The sequence below is a fragment of the Saimiri boliviensis genome, chromosome 9 (assembly GCF_048565385.1).
Source record: "Saimiri boliviensis isolate mSaiBol1 chromosome 9, mSaiBol1.pri, whole genome shotgun sequence".
Lineage (NCBI taxonomy): Eukaryota > Metazoa > Chordata > Mammalia > Primates > Cebidae > Saimiri > Saimiri boliviensis.
The window spans coordinates 54,677,848-54,691,509 of NC_133457.1; the positions used below are offsets into that span (position 1 = coordinate 54,677,848).

At 48.5% G+C, this 13,662-nt stretch overlaps 1 protein-coding gene across 5 annotated transcripts in view; it reads right to left on the bottom strand.

Annotated features, from left to right (window-relative positions):
* EPHB1 (EPH receptor B1) overlaps positions 1-13,662 on the bottom strand; it is a 623,986-nt gene that overhangs the window by 315,834 nt on the left and 294,490 nt on the right. The window lies entirely within an intron of this gene.

A 13,662-nucleotide genomic window follows, 5' to 3' on the forward strand; every position in this document is an offset into this window, starting at 1 on the left:
AGGTAGAGCTCCCATGCTGGCCTTAGGGGTGCCCTTATGGTTTTCCACAGTGGGGCGGCAAACAGGCATGACGGCCTTGGAGTCCTTCTGCCCTCCTTCTCTGCTGTGGTCTACCCACCATAGTGGGAAGGGAGGGCGAGGGGAAGTCCCGGGCCTCAAAACTCCCAGGGCTGGAGCTCTCACACTCACAAAGCTTCTTGCAGCCTTAGGGATTAGATAACTTCACACATCACAATCCAGATGCCCCAGGCCTTAGGATGCACTCTTAGCTACACTGCAGACATTTCATGGAATCATTCTTTTAACAAGCAGCTAAAGTGAGAAGAAAGAAGAGAGGCCTTACATATTAGTTTGTCAGAGGGAAGGCACTAGGAGGCAGCTGACCACACTGTGCAGGCCTGGACCTCTCTCTGCTCAATCTTCCTGGCGTTGGCTGATCTCTCTAGGCCCTTCTGGACTGAAGTCTTCGGCTTGTACCTGACTGGAAGTTTAAGTGCTGATCCTGGTTTCCTAACATTGGGCAGTCAGGGGCAATGTAGAAGTCACCTCTTCCTCTTGTAGTGATGGAAACACAAAGAGAAAGTCATTTGTCTGCCTGGCTTTGAATTCTCCCTGTGGAGGTGGGGGCGAAGGTTTCCTTGAGGGGCTGTGGCCTCAAGACTCCCCGACCATTTACTGAGGCCAAAAGAGCAGACATCAGGAAAAATGACACCAGCAGTTCTCTTCCTTCTGAACTAAGGAAAGACCAAGGTCAGTAGCTTCAGGATCTGGAGGTTTGCTCTGTGCCTTTCAGCTTGGACATGATGGACAGTCCAGATTTCATCTGCTCATTCACAGCACTGCCTGCTATCCAGATGCAGTGGGAAAAGGGCCCTAAGTCCGGGCCTGGCTCTCACTTCAGAACCTGTCAAGGTTTGAAAAGCTGTAGAGGCATGGTACTGTCCTCCACCCCAAGCTCCATGCTTCGCCACAGCACCCTCCCCAGATGGTCATGTAGCCTCCACTTGCTCACCTCCAAAGATGAGGCACCCCTACCTTCCCAGGGAGACACGTTCTTGTTAGCTGGTTCTAACTTTCAGAAGGCTGGCTCCTTGGGATTCCCTTTCCTTGGCCCTTGTTGTGTTCCGGAAAGGCCCCCCAGAGAATCAACTGATCGCCTTTCTCCATGGAAGCCCTTCAGATTACGAGAGGCCAGGACCTCCTGAGCATTCTGTTTCCTACCCACCACACTCTTGGGTCCAACAGCTTTTCTTCTAGCCCCCACCATTTTGTGCGTACTGCTCTCTGATGGGCCGGTACCCACTGCCGAGCTCTATATGCTCCATGTGGTCTGATCAGCCCAGGGGAAAGGGGGCTGTCACCTTTCTGGTGGTACATCCTACCTCTATTGATGAATTCCAGCACCACAGCAACTGTGTGAGGAGCCCCATGGCACCATCAGGCTCATTTCATCTGTCTGTTCCTTTACGAATTCCACTGAGCATCCTACAGGCTCTCCAGGGAAACATGACTCTGCAGAATCCATGTGGAAGACCTGAAGGACTCTGACAAGAAGCTCCTCTTCCATGCTGCAGGTGCCCATCCTCATTGCCCTCACCTCCCTTCTCCTTCTACTCCCCCTCTCTTCATCTCTTTTCTTCTCACTCCTCATGCCTGCTCCCTCCTTGTTTCCCACTCTCCTCTCTCCTCCCTCTTTGTGCTGTTGTCGCTGCTTAACAGGGAGCTTCTGGGATGAATAGTGTTTTCAGCTCTGGCCAGGAATACATCAGGCCTTTCCCAGCCCTGCCTCTGTCCTCACCACGCTGGTGGAGCTCTGCGGAGAGTTGGGCCAGACAATGGGCCAGTGGGTTCACTTGGGAACTCACAGAAGTCCCATTGCCCTCCACACAGCAAAGAGTGACAGGCACAGGGAACAAATTCCCTTCCCTGCAGGCTGCCTGTGTGGGACACTATGGGGGCACAGGGCCTCTGCAAGTATGGCTGGAGCCCTAGGCCCTGGGCCCAAGACAGCCTATGGAGAGGGCTAGCCCTCTATCACTTAGAACTCCCAGAGCTGCAGAGTCACAGAGGCTTGGCATGGCCCCAACCCTTGCATTTGCTGAGAATGTGAGCACCGCCATGCTGACACACTGAAGCCTCTAGATGCACACGCAGAAGGCCCCACACCATGTGTTTGGGGTCTGAGAGAAAAGGGTTTGCAAAAAAAGAAGATAAGATACAATGCTCACTGCACTGCACTGCGGGCTTTCTAAGGGCAGAGACTATTCCCAGGCAAGGGCTGGACACAAAGCACGTGCCCATCAGTGAGTGACTCAGCAAGAGAAGATGGACATGAGACCCTAGCCTGACCACCAGCTCTGGTCTGCAGCACCTCAAAGGTGGAAGCTTAGAAATTTCTGGTCTCTAACGCTGCACCAGGAAGACTCTGGATTTAAGAACGGGAGCATGTTGGAGGCCTGGAGAGGGGAGGCCACGTTCTAGCAGGCTGGAGAGGGGAGTACATGCGGGGCAAACACAGGAATAGACAATTACCCCTCACTTCCAAAATACAATCAATCAATGACATCTACTGTGGTCATGGCCGAAGACTTTAATGAATTTTTAAATTAATACAGCCAAGTTCTACTCTTTCTTTTAAGATGTCTATTCTCTTTATCTTTTTTTTTTTTTTAAGATTTCCATCACCAGTACTGGCTGGCTTTCTTGGTGTGGCAGGGTGGGGCATCAGTCAGTTTTCTCCCACTTCATGGGAGTTGATTTAATATATGTAATGCAATGATGATAACTGGCAAACAGCAAAACACTTGCATCCCTCCTAGCAGGTACCTTGGTGCCTGTGAGTCAAATGTGCATCTCAGCAAAATGATGTGGAACTTCACTCTACAATGTTCCAACCTCAGTGTTAGAGACAATTGAGCTGTGTTTTCTTTATGTTTCACCAAGAATTTTGGGCCCACCTGCCCTTCCTTTAGAAAAATGATGCAAAGCTTTATCTACCAGCAGAAGAAAGCACACGTGTGCTTCCTTTAGTGGACCCCTACCTAGCCAGTCATGGCAACGCTAAGAGAGAACTGGAGTTGAAGTCAAAAGACAAAGGTTCCAATCTAAGCTGTGTGAATAATGGCAGTGTAGCAATGGGTAACCCACACAACCTCTCTGAGCCCGAGATTTCTCATCAGTAGCATGAGTGCAATATACCTGTTTCCCAAGTTAATTTGAAGATCAAGTGAAATGCTTTTTGTGAGGTGTTTAGCACTGCACCTGGCCGGTAATAATCACTTATGTCAATTATCATTATTTCTAAACAGTTGGATTCACACATATGCTTTTTATAAATAGCCCTTGTCTAGTTGTTAGGGTTTATAAACAATTTTCACAGGTATTATATCTTATCTTAGAAGACCCATTAAAAGACAAGCATTGGCCCTACTGCTTGAGATCTCATTACACAAACCGAGCATAACACTGTCAGTTGAATGGGGTCGCAACTCGCATTCTCCAGACCTCTGGGGTGAGAGCCTCTGGGCGGCAGAGCAGCACAGGGCTAGGTCAAGGCCTCCAGCGCAGCCCAGGAGCACATTCTCTGAGAGGGCCTTAGTCTACCACTGGCCCACTGGCTGCTCCGATATGTGTTATGATGGTCTACTCTGGCGGTTGGCAAACTTTATATTTTAGGCTTTGTGAGCCATAAGATCTATGTTGCAGCTTCTCAATTCTGCCATTGCCAATACCTCTTGTAAGCAAACTACAGGCTGGATTTGGCCTGTGAACTATAATTTTCTCACCACTACATAGTGAAATGCTGTGGCCTGAAAAAACGTGCTAGAAGAATTTGATCAGTGACATTTAACATGTGTCTTTTCATGTCTGATCAATTAATTCGTTATTGTACAATTAAAAGAAAAAACCCTACAGCTATCAGCATACCTATAAACTTTTACAAAAGTTGGTGTGACCTCTAGAATACCATAAAATCACAGCTGGGACCCTGAGAACACTCAATGAACAAAAATAAAATTAAATGAAATTTATATTACAAAGTCATGTAAGTAAAGTGTACCTACAGAAGATGGCTGGCCTAATTCTGCTCTATGATACTGTCCTCTTGGGCTAAATGGTTTCAACCAAAAGGGAATTTGAGTCCTTCCAAAAGGGTACAAAGAGAAACAGAATAAACACGGGGAACACAAGCCTCATTTGCTGCTAATGAATTTGCAGAGGAATGTGTATAATTAGTGTGTTTGTCAGCTGGGGTTCTGTAGACTTGGCACATCAATAGGATCGCATCACCATGGGAGCGCTCAGAAGGGCCATGGGCCCTGGGCTCTGGGAAGAGTCTCCTCTGATCTTATGGAAACCACCAATCAGAGGCATGATAAAGATCAGTCCACAGAAAAGGGAATACTGCAAAACCAGGTGGCAGAGGAGTGAAACTAGCAGATGGGCAAAGGGGGCTTCAGAAGGGAAGCCAACAGCAAGATGCTCAATCAAAACAGGCCAAGGACTGCCTGGGAATCATGGGGAAAAGGCAAGGCTCTGTCTAGCTTTCACAGCTGAGAGGACAGTCCGCAGCAAGGGCCCTGGTCACCACCAAGGGAAACATAAGCCTAGAGTCAGTCCAGGTTTGGCCAGACCTCAGCACAGGGAAAGAGGAAGTCAGACGTGTGGTGCACTCCACATGCCACACTAACTGGCCCCTGTAAAACCACCTGACCACGCTGCCTTTGCTCTTCCTCTTTTCCTAAGGCTTCCACACCACTGCACCCACCACCTGAGTATCCTTCCCAGCAGAGATGGGCCCTGCAGATGGCTGGGCTTGCGGGTAAACCACATGTGCTTCCCAAAGCAGAATGTTTGCCCTGCCTGTGGTTGGCAATGCTGGGCAGTCAAGAATCTCCAGAATGACAGGAGGAATGCCTGACATTGTGGAAAGTAACAAGAGAAGTGTGTGGAAGGTGAGGCGGGCAGCGGCTGCAGTGGGCAGAATCCATGATCAGTTTTGTAGACCAGCAGCATATGCAGACTCACAGAGATAACATGTGGGCTTCAGAGAGAGGCTCCTGGGGCCCCCTCAGCCAGCACTTTGGATAGCTCCAAAGAGGAAAGTGGAGGAAGGCTGATCCCCAGTAGCTGTCCAACCTTCACTACCTGCAACTTACAAGAGTATTCTAAAGAAACCCTGCACTGGAGGTGGGTCCTGATGCAGCTACTGGAGAGTGAAGCAGGCCCCTCACCCACAGCCACCACCACTCCCACATGGCCTGAGGGGCTGCCTCATGGTGACCAGTGCTGTCGAATCATGCCCCATTACTTTTGTTTTACAGTTTCAGCTCCCGTAGAGATCATTTGTCTCTCCAAATGCAGTCCTGTGACTGGGCACTCTGACACCTGGTGCAAAGCCCTCTCCCCCAAAGGCCCCTGGTTAAAGCAGAGAAGTGAAAGAGCTAGGCACAGCAGACCCAAACAAGAACATTTTCTCAAAAACAGATCTTTTCACCAACTAAGCTTGAGCAAATTGCATAAATACTATATTTAGACACTTCGAAGCAATGTTTAAAGTTTGTGTATCCTAAATGACAGTCAGCTGTCTTCCCTGACTATCTGTGATCAACCGTAGAATTCACTTCCTCGTCCCATACTCAGGATCGCCAAGAGACTAGCTACTCAGTGTGTGTGCCAAAATCTCTCAGCCATAGCCCCTTGGTGAAGAGGTACTTTCCCAGCTATGAACTTTTTCCCATGCACACCCAAACCATCCGCTGGCTCATAAAGCCCCAACGACTGTGGGTTGTTGCTTCTGAGAAATGTCCACCCCTGTGGTGCTCACCTGCCTTCCCCTACCACAGACCACAGACCACAGTATGCACTGGCCCAGGCTGACACCCGCTCACAGGCGCCCCTCCACCACCCTAGCAGCTGCCTGCTTTCACACGCTGCCTCAGAGAGATGAAAGCGACTATGTCCCTTAAACAGAAGAGAATATTTTGAACAGAGAATTAACAGCAAATTAAACTGGTTTCACTGTACTCATTCATGTGCAAAATTAATGTGGGAGTTAAACCAAGAAAAACCAAACAGGCGATGTGTTGCGATAATCAGAGGGCAGAATCCAGCCCCAGAAAGAAACGATCACTCAGAGGAGAAAAGCCCGGGAGCTACAGGCTCCTAATTGGGCAAAAGTGCTGCCTCTTCTCCCACCTGGAGCTGGCCTCCTTTCCAGGACTGGGGGGACCCAAAAGGGCATGGAGGTCTCTTCAACTCCCCTAGGCCAGCAGCAGCCAGCCCCATGACAGGTAGGCACACCCTCCTGAAAAGGCCCCCAGTGCTTTCCTGCTCGCTGGGCAGCTCCTTGCACGGCTGCTGCACGATCAATGAAAAACATTACAGCAACAACCAATTAGGACCCGAAATGCCTGCAGGCTTTTTCCTTCATGGGCACATCTGGCTGTGGTGGGGTCGGGTCACGGTGAAAATCCTCTCCTGTGGATTCACTGGGGCCCAGAATTAGCAACAATGGAATAATAACCAGCTTTAGAACACCAAGCAATTTTTAATAACCTCACAAGTCTTTCCTCCCAATTCTGCCCGGTTAATCTACTATCTAATTCTGACCTTTGGTAGTCACTCAAGTCCCTCCATTTACCAGGCCCCATCATTCCTATCCCTAGAATAAAACCTGGTCCAGACACACACAGTCCAGGCTTGGTGGAAGGGAAGTGTACTTGAGTAGACAGTGAGAGGACCCTAAACCTCTAGCCCCAAGGACCTTCTGAGAAGGTGATTCTCAGAAAGGGCAGCAGTGATCCCATGCAAGTTCATGTTAATGACAAGTGATGCTGCTAAAGGTGCCAGTATTCACTGTGCACGTCAGCACATCCCAGGCCTTGAGGTAAGCTGAGGCTTCTCTCCTGGGCACACTGCCAAAGAGGCCAGAGAGGCTGGACGTGAAGCCTCTCTCACTCCACACACTCACCCTTGTTTTGTCAGCACCGACAGAAGCTACCAGAAAGTTGCAGGGGTGCCTGGAGTACAGGAGCCCAGACTGGAACCCTGAGCAGGCTCTCAGAGCCCCGATCCTTCCAAAGACCTCCAAATAAGCTCTTTGTTGTCCCCAGCTTGGCACGGAGCCACCCAGAGCTCCAAGTGGAATGCCCACACTTACATTTTGATTTATTTTTAACACATCAAATAAGATGAGAGAAAACAAAAGTTTTAATAATGCTGAATATATAAATGGGCCCTAGTACCCTCAGCCTGGGCCACAGTCAGGGCCATGTGTCCTGAAAAGCCTGCATGGGCAACCTGCGGAAGGGTGGGCAGGGTGCCCTAACTCTATAGTCATTACCAGCGCGGAATTTTGTAGTTTACAGATGCCTGATGAAGAGCATTTCCAGGCCACATGATCTGGTTTAGACTAAACTAACCCTTACAGAGATGGAATAAGTGGCTTTCAAAGATTCCTGCAAAAGATACTCAAGTCGAACCACTCTGACATAAAGCATAAATAAAGCCCAAGAGCCTGAGGCTGCTGACACTCACCCTGCTCCCAGTAATAGCTCTTCACCAGCCACACGAAGAGCTAAAAACTGGGATAATCTCATCAGATATGACAAGAAATTGGCAAAAATACCAAATAATCAAGAAGGCTCTATGGAATACAGTTGTACATCCACTATCATTCATGATGAACCTTACCCTGAGTGTATATTCTGCCTTGCCATTCCAGCTAATGAGATTAAGAAGCCATTTTAATCATAGCAATATCTTTTAAAATATTATTTCATCTTTATCTGAATTTTTAATATTTTCTTTTATTGCATATATTAAAATGCACAAAATACATTGGCACGGTAGCCCATGCACACATTCAAATATTAAAAAAAAAAAAAAGTATTGGAGGATGCTTGGTCTGGGATCCTGGAGTTTTGGAGAGCACTTCCCATCTCAGTGGGTGGCATCTTCCTCCTGCTAGTGGCTCAAGCCAAAAACCTGTACACCCTCCTGGACTCCTGGCTCCCCTCTCTCATGCGCTTTATCACTTCTTCTCTGTGCTTCCTCTCTGAATACCTCCAATAATTCCATCTATCTCCATACCCACTGACATTGCCCCCATACAGCCATAGCCCCCTCTCTCCTGTGCACCTGCATCAGCCCCTAACTGCTGTCTCGCCCCCTTTCTTGCACCTCCCAAATTCACCCTTCACTTCACAGAAAGGTTAGGTTTCTAGAAATGCAAACCTGATTATATCTGTCCCTTATGCAAAAGCTTTCAATAGCTTCCCATGGATCTCAGAGAAAAATCCAAGCTCCCTTTCCCTCCTTCTCCACGTTGTCATTGTCATCAGCATCACAAATAACAAGTATTGCTCCTTTCCTATTGGCCAGACACGTGCTGAATAGGTCACATCACTCTTTTAACATCCACAACCCCCTCCCACCTTTTTATTTTTTTATTTTTATTTTTTATTTTGAGGCAGTTTTGCTCCATCACTAAGCTGGAGTCCAATGGCACCATCTCAGCTCACTGCAACTTCTACCACCTGGGTTCAACCAATTCCCCTGCCTCAGCCTCCTGAGTAGCTGGGACTACAGGCGCACACCACCATGCCTGGCTAATTTTTGCATTTTAGTAGAGGTGGGGTTTCAACATGGTCAGGATGGTCTCGATCTCCTGACCTTGTTATCTGCCCAACTTGGCCTTCCAAAGTGCTGGGATTACGGGCATGAGCCACCGCGCCTGGCCCACAACCCCTTTAAGAGGTAGTTACAGGTATTATGTTCACTTCACAGATGAGGATAGAGACTAAGAGAGCAGCCCACATTTCTGCAGCTCCGTTCTGTCTCTGCTTCCTGCAGTGCTACCTGGCCACCCACAGAGCTCCTCAGAACTGCCCTCAGTTCCACCCCGTCGTCTTACACCCAAGGTCCACCCAGAGCTTCCTTTGCCTTGAACACCACCATTCCTTTCCCCTGGATTACTCCCTTGCCCTGCTGGCTGTAGCTTAGAGGCTGCACTCAGTGAGATGCCTTTCCCATATGGGCCACCAGTGGCTGCCAAGCCAGCAGGTGAGAAGCCTGTGGGGTAACCAAATCAGGCCTGCCCAAGTCTCCAGGTGTAACTCTCAGTTTGCAGGACGTCCAGGGGACCAAGAAACATGTGACCCGACACCAGGGGATGCAATCAGCAAAACTCAGACTCTGGGAAATGCTACAAGGACATGTAGCCTTGTTTATCCAACAAACAAGTTTCATGAAAAAATAAGGGTGAAGGAGCCTAAGAAGTCTTTCAAGAGACAAATTAACCACCTGTTACATGTAGATCTTGTTTGGATCCTGATTTAAATAAACCAACTGTAAAACTTTTATGAGACACACAGGAAATCCTGAACACTGGTATTTGATAACATTAAAAAATTAATGTTAATTATTTCAGATATGATAATGATATTGTGGTTATGTTAAAGAAAGAAAATATGTACATATTCTTGTAAAAATCTTTACACTATGTTCAATAAAATTAAGATTAAAAAATGAAAGTCTTTTTTAATTAAAAAAAGAAGTTACACTTCCCAAGCCCCAAGTGTGAATTAAATTAGGTACTGTATGAATTATCAGAGTCCTCTAACTTTTTCATCAGACCAATCGCCACACTTTCCACTAACAATTTCATTAACATCATTCTCCCCCATGCAATTGTATGCAGTGTGGGGACAGAAATGTGTCTGTTGGTCCACTGAGAACTTCCAACACAGTGCATGCACACAACACCCTCCAGTACACACCCATGTGTCCCTCACACCTACACACACCTGTACCAATACACAAATGCACACCACACATATGCACCCATATTCCTTCACACCTACACACACCTGTACCAATATACAAATGCACACCACGCACACACATGTCCCCCTCACACCTGTATACACCCGTGCCCCCTCACACCTACATACACCCATGCCCCCTCACACCTACATACACCCATGCCCCTTCACACCTGTATACACCCGTGCCCCCTCACACATACATACACCCATGCCCCTTCACACCTGTATACACCTGTGCCCACACACAAATGCACACCACACATACTTGCTCTCATGTTCCCACATGCTCTTTCCCGTCTCTCTGCCAGGTCTACCTCCTCACTGGACCTCGTTAACCCAGGCGGGAGGGCAGGAGGAAGAGGCATCCTGATATCCTGAAAGCCTGAAGTCTATGTTATTTTAGATGTGTGCTTGAAATATCCTAATTTCTCAGGCTCAAGGTTCTGCCCCTCCACCGATCCTCCAGGCTGCCCTATCCACCCACCACAAGTCTTATTCCTTGACTACCATGTTATTCTACTTCTTCCTGGTTCCAAATCCTCATTAGGTTATCTCTATTCAGCTACTACCAAAGAAAAAAAAAAAAAAAGCAGCCAGCAAGCACAGGCACTGTGCTGGGACCCCACTGGGAGATCTAAAGATGTAAAAGGTAAGATTCCTGATTCCAAGGCCCATGGTTTCTCAGTCAGGATGAGCTTCATGACGGTCACCATGTCTGAGCACCAACCACAGCCTTTAGCTGCCATGACTCCCCAGCAGCCTATGAGATAGACTCTATTGTTACATTTCCATAGAAGGAGAAACTGAGGCTCAAGAATTCAAAGCCTCAGAAGATACCACAACCAGAGCCCGCTTCTAACCAGGTCTTATCTAGCCCCAAAGTCCATTCTCCTATAGTGGTTTCATCACCTTAGACCCAATGACCTCCACAGTCCATGTCCTACAACTCCCAGCCTGGAACAAATCTCTGGGTCCACCAGTTTCTACTACCTTGCAAACTCACCAGGTATAGTCATGACTCTCTGTTATACCCCTGCTGTGCCCACACCTGGAAAACACTTTTCCTGGAGAAGCTCCACCAAGCTCAGTGGCATGCGCCTGTGGTCCCAGATATTCAGGAGGCTGAGGGAGGATAATGGTGTGAGCCCAGGAGTTTGAGGCTGCAGTAAGCTATGATCATGCCACTGCACTCAAGCCTGGGTGACAGAATGAGACCCAGTCTCTTCAAAATAAAACGAACAACCACCACAACAAACAAACCAGAAGTTCCAAGTCTAAGAGTGCATTTTGAGTGGTTGAAAATAAGGAAGAGATCAACTTTAGGATGTGATAAACACCATATTTAGAAAGATATTTATTCTGCCTATGGGAAGTGGAGGGGAAATGAGAGACCTCGATCTGAAGCTTAGCACATGAGTAGGAATGTGCTAGTCTGAGAAGCATGGAAAAGCATTCTAAGAAGGAATAGCAGGGTAAAGGCACTGAATCATGCAAGATCTGGGTGTTTTGGGGGGTCAGAAAGCTGCCCAGTGTAGGATCTTGGTGCAATGAGGAGAGTAAAGGAACATCACAGACTAATCTCAGGAGCAGTCTCACTCTCTACCTAGGACAGCTAGCAAAAACATTCCACAATCCCTGAGGCCCTTTGGCTGAGGATGACGGTAAGGATGATGATGATGAACTTCATACATCAGGGGCCTAAGGTTTCTTTTCTAACTACTCCTGGGAAGTGCTCTGTCAACCCTCAAATGGTGTGAAGAGTCCATGATTCTCTCTCCTCCTCCTCCTCCACCCCACAGTCCGGCACACTGGGGAAATAAAATAGAAAGTGACAAGTAGGGGTGTCTTCCTCATCTGTTGAGAGACAATCAAGAACTGACACATGGCATCCTCCAGACCATGCCCAACAGTGCCCTCCACCCCGACTCCCTGCCCACCACTGTGGAGGCTGCGAAGGCCTTCTGAAGACTGCCTAGAATCAGAGTTCTGGGCTAGGCCTGAGCTCCAGGCTGTTCCACAGCACATCCAGCACCGCACAAACTTCATTCCAACGTGGAAGGAAAATGTCAAGGTGCTTCCCAAGGCCTGAAAGCTGAGCAACCCTGAAAGGCTGGATCCACGTCCTGAGAATCCTGGAACTCCTCTGCTTGGAAATGAAATGACACACGAGAGAGGGCAGACATTCCCACTCCTGAGTAGCAGTTGTTTCCTCCATAAGCAAACAGACCCTGTACCGACATTGCTTGCCTCTCACAGATGGGTGCCTAGAAAACACAGAACTGCTTCCAAACTACAGATTGTGCTGAAGCCCTGTATCACCTGCTAGCGTGCAGACTCTACCGTCACTTGCCTTGAGTCTCCAGGGAGTCAGGAGGATGGGGGTTGGTCTGCCACCAAGTAGAGACAGAAGCTGAATCAGTGCCATTCCATGGGGCTTGGATTTTAGATGATGGGGTCAGCAGGAAGAGGACTCAGTGGAGACTGGGCTGGAAATCCTACACACTCAGCTTCTCAGCCCCATCCTGCTATGAGCAACACTTGGTGTCCTCATGATCAAGTGATTTTTTTTCATCTGAAAAAGGGGCTGTTAATGATACCCATTTATGGGAACGATATTTGGAGTGATGAGATGAATATAAAAGTGTACCTTATAGGAGGCTGGCCATGAAGTTGCTTAGCTGGGATCACAAAGCGCTTGGCCATGTGCAATCACCCCCCACTGCCTTCGCAGGCACACTCATCCACCAAGGTACAGTCCCTCTCACCTCAGCCCACCCCGCAGACTCCCGAATCCATCTCAGCTGGCACAAGAGATAACATTGATTTATTTACCTTCTTGGGATTGATCAGAGAGGCCCCAAATCACCATGAAGCCGAAAGATGACTTAGTGGTAAAAACACAGGGGGTGCTATGCTCCACACATAGCTTGGGCTCCCAATAGGAAGAAGAGCTGCCATGGAAGGGCTTTAATCCCCGCCCTTTGCTGCAGCACTGAGAGTCCCAGCTACTGGAGCAGAAGGGTGTTTCTCCCCATGGAGAGAGCGCAGACACAGCCCACTCGTGCTGATGTCCTCAACCAGGCATGGTCTTTCTTTCACAGACAATCCCAGGGTTTCCAAGCCAAGACAAAGGAGGGTGTGTGAGGAGGAATGAAAGCCCCAAAGGGAGAAATGGCCATTCATCCATCATCCATTCAACATGTCAATCAACAGTGCAAGGGAATGACGGGGGCTGGCCACTTCAGAGTGGGTGGTCAGGGGAGGCTTCCCAGAGGAAATGCCCGAAAAGGCCTATGGAGAAAATATCCCAGGCAGAAAAAACGATGATACCTGAAGATCGGACACACCTGTGATGTGAGGAGCACCTTAAGGGACCTCCATGTGATGCAACCGTCCCCTGCTTTGCTGGCCTGCACTGAGGGTCCCTGCAGCTTCTACTTCACTGGTCCTTTCTTTGCCCACCTGCAGTTGCTCCTCTCCCCACCCTCCCCCACCCCCAATCCAGGAAAGACATTGCCAGGAGACTCAGGTCTGAGTCCAGGGTATTAGGAAGCAGCTGGGATTCAGGTATCCTTTCCTTACAGATGCTGTGGCTGCTCAAGGCTTCCCAGACCAAAATGAGGTTGGGCTCTTCCAGAACCCTATGGATGATGCACTGACCAAGAAGATAACTGTCCTTCAGGAATAAATACAGTAGAGGGCTAGGCTGGGCCCCAGGTTCCCTGACTTAACTCTGATTGCGACAGAGAATCATGGAGCACCTCTGCCCCCTGCTTTTCAGAAAAACCCTCCAAAAAGCAGTCACAGGGCCCTGTGTGGCCCAGGCCCACAC